Consider the following 4,055-nt stretch of genomic DNA (forward strand, 5'->3'; position numbering starts at 1 on the left):
CGCGCCCGTCCGGGAGGGGCAGGACCCGCTCTCCCCGCCCCGGCCGCCGGCCCGCCCATCCACCTGCCGCCCCCCACCCCAGACTTGTCCTCAAGGTCTGGCATCGGTGGGAAGGGAAGCGAGGGGCTTCCTGGACGGAGGGACGGGGAGGGGCGGGAGGGAGGCTGCGGCCAGCACGAGAAATCCAGGAGGGACAGCGGGTGTAGCCCAGGAGGGCAGGACAGGAGCAGAAGGGATGGGCCCGTCCAGGGTCACTTTGACATCTCCGTATCCCGTGCTGTGGGTTTTCCAGAGCCAGCACCCAGCGAAGTCCCCACTCCATGGAGGGACACGGTTCACCTCCCCTGGCACGTTTTCACCCTGAGGGGCCCGATGCTTGCCTTCCGCCTGGTTTTTGTTCGGTTTGATTTGGTTTTGAGGGGACGAATTGTGCCCAACTACTTTGCCATCAGCAGAGTAAGTCAGCATTGAATCATCATCTGGGAGTTAGATTTTCATTTGAAATCCTCTTTTTCCTGCTGTCTCAAGTTCTGGCCGTAGCCACCTTTACTAGAAGTTCTGTTTGGTTTTTGCCTCTACCTTTGACCAACTCCTGTCTTCAGAATGTTAAATACTCAATACAGCAACTGTAAATTTCCTTCTAAATTTATTCGTTTACATACATTCTGCCATGTTCAAAAAAAAAAAAGGTTCTAAGGTAGCTTATAAAAATACAAAGAATACAAAATAGAAAAACAAGTCGGAGAGGACACCAAATGAAAAATAAAAGTGAGAAGAATGCTACAAATACATACTATTGACTCTGGATTGGGAGGCTCCACACAAGCCACCCAAATTCTTTCACCTATATTCGACCCTGGGCTCACACTCCATCCTGTTTTTTCCTGCGGTTGTTTTCTCATTTATTTTCCCATAACTTTTCCAAAGTTACCAACACGTGTCTAGACTATGTTCTTGTAAGAATTCAGGCACATTTGACCATGTGGGGAAGACAACCTTGACGTAGATCTGCTCATCAGGGGGTTCAGGGCGTTAACTGATTTGCCCCAAGGAAAGAGGAAATAAATGTCCACAGGCTTAGCCAATGACAATAAACCAGCATCAGAGAAGTGATGTTGAAACCTTGGGACAAGGTGAGAAATACAAGAGCCTGTGAAGCCTTAAAAGAACTGAGGCATTGAGAATAACGAAGTATCAACAGTCCAGTGCCTCAGCTCCAGCAGGTCCTGCCAGGCTGACATCAGGGCCAGCAATATCTGCTGCAGCAACGTAATGGTGGCGACCTTAGAACTAGGTTTCCACAAGCACCAAGGGTTTGGCTGCTGCTGCTGGCTTCAGCCACGAAGAAAGGGAGGACATGCAGAGAAAGGGGAGCAAGATGGTGGACACGGAGGCCAAGAAGAGTGGGTCAGAGCAGCACGTGAGGTACGGTGAGCAGCCTGTCACTATACCGGGCAGGGACTTCAGGGGAGTTATTACCGCAGAGTGATCAAAGGCCAACCTCCTGTTTTGTGACGCTTCTTTTATTTCTAGCATGGAGGAGCCTGGGGCAATCCCATCACTATACCTGCTTCCTGGAGTTCGTTCTATAAATTCCAAATTCGCATCTACCACATTTTCTGTCTCCTTATTAAAACAAAATGATGTCATTTCTTCCAGAATTTGACCCCCATTTATGTTCTAGCTCCACCTTCCATCTCTCATCTCACTCACCCATTGGCCTCTATACACATGGAAACCACCTCTAAAATCCTCAGTGAGAGCCATGCGCGTTTTCAGATTGCTGGCTCTGCCAGGTTTGTCCTTTCTCCCTTCTGTCCTTTCTCATCCTTCTTCCCACACTTCAGTCAGATGGCATCAACCCCTCCACAGTGGTGCCCGTGGAATGTTCTGTCCAGACCCCTGACACTTCAGTGCACTGCTTGTCTGCATGGTTGTTTTCCTCCAGTAGCTTCTTTAGGTCAGAAACTGCATCTGTTTCCTTATAGCCCCATTGCCTAGAATATGAACAGTCATGCAATAGGTGCTTAACAAATATTTGTATGAAGAGTGAATGGAGGCATGGCCAGCTTCTCCTGCAAGCATCCTCTTACAAAGTTGGACTGGCGGGGAAAGCTTGGCCCCCAGATACCATTGAATGTTCTGCTCTGCATTGGTATTGAGGCAAAAATAGAAAAGACCATACATGAATACAAAAAAGAGAAAGTTTTAAATTGTTTTTATTATTTCATTAAGTTAAATGATTGAGTGTGAATTTATTGTCTTTTGTTGTGACCGGCATTGCATCCAAAATGCCCTTAAAAGTACTCGAGAAATATTAAGACTAATATAATCATCTTGAGATTGGGTCAACAAACAGAACATTATTAACATAATTCATAATCAAGAGATCCAGTCTGCTTTGGTTTGAATTTCCCCAGTAACAAAAGACAAAGTAGAAAGCGTTATCTATGTGTACTTTGGAAGCTGCCTGAGTTCCCCAGATCAAAGCCAACTCCATACTTCCATTGCATACAGGAGTCAATTTCCCAATTTGGAAATCAATTACTGTTTTGCTGTTTGTTCTAAATGTGTCAGGAAAGCAAGGAGAAATCATAAATCCATTAAAAACTCAGGGAACACGGCAGAGTGGAAAATGAAATCAGTAATAAGGAATTTCAAAATTAGTTTTTTAAATCTTGTTATTTTTATAAAAATAAAACTTGCTGCTTATTTAAAGAAAAAACGTCAGGAAATGCAGAAAAGTATGAATAAGAAAGTAAAGTTTGAAAATCACCTGAAATTCTACCATACAAAAATAACCCTGAGTGTATTCTGGGAACATCATTCCAGAACCCAGTCCCATTAAGGCGTTGGAGGAACAGTTTGTTGGGCAAGAATTTGCAAAGAAACAGGTGAATTAATTTTGTAAGTCACCACTTGAAATAAACAGTGACTCTAAACATGCCAGTTACAATCGCATTTGTTTTGGCTTCTTCTCTCCATATGTATCCTTTGGATACAGGAGGAGCCAAAAGAAACAGAATAGACAAAACTAGATATTCAGTAAGGTCTTACTTAAGTTCAGGACATTTACCCAAATTACTCATTCTTAAAATGAATCATTTTCTCATAATTTTCAACCAGGAATTTAAGTGTAATATTTATTTTGATTCTTCACCCATCCTGATCCACAGCCTGCGATCAGTCTGTGTGACTGCACCCATACTGAGCTTCCTCATCTCCAAACTTTCTGTTGCTAAGATTTATTTATATTTCTACATTAGTCAACTAAAAAGGGCTGGGGGAAAGGGTAAGGAAAAAAGAAAGCCCAAGGGATGGTAGTAAGCCAATGAAAAGTTGCTTGGTATGAATTAGGATGGTCTGAAATAGTTTATTTCCTCTTGAAAGTATCATATTTTTCCTGTCTACTTGTACCTAAAGGTGCAACAATAATACTAAATATTTATAAAGTTCCCGTCTTCTAGGCAGCTCAAAGAAAAATATTTATATAAGTGATCTCAGCAGTTCTCCAACATTCAAATAGGTAAGCTAAAGCATTTTCTCACTTTAGTCAGGAAGCCACTTTTGTGACTGGTTCGAGTTCATACTATATGAGTCAGTGGCAGAAAAGTCAAAAATAGAACTTTGGGGTATTTTGGGTTTTTTTTAAAACTACATAATTTTTCTAGCTCTCATCTCATCTCCAATACAAAATAATAATTTTTAAAACCACCAGGTCATCACCATGAAACATTCTTTCAAGGGGGCTGATATTTTTCACATGAACATGAGGCTGTGATTCACTATTATTAGCTCAACATCATACTCCTCATTTTAACAACAGATGATATTATTGATAATGATGGTGTGGATTGAGAAGGTAAGGATATGGTGCATTTACTTTTATTATTGGGAAGCCGAGATATACTTAACTGAGTTCTTGAGGTTACTTTGAGTGTCAGTTGACACGGAAAATCACTGTCTCTTCCTTGTGAAAATCACATCAAGCAAACCACTTTCTTTGTGCAAAACCTACACTTTAGTATTATCTATTAACTAGGCTCTGAAATAAA

The sequence above is a fragment of the Galeopterus variegatus genome, unplaced genomic scaffold, assembly GCF_000696425.1.
Source record: "Galeopterus variegatus unplaced genomic scaffold, G_variegatus-3.0.2 Scaffold114, whole genome shotgun sequence".
Taxonomy (NCBI): domain Eukaryota; kingdom Metazoa; phylum Chordata; class Mammalia; order Dermoptera; family Cynocephalidae; genus Galeopterus; species Galeopterus variegatus.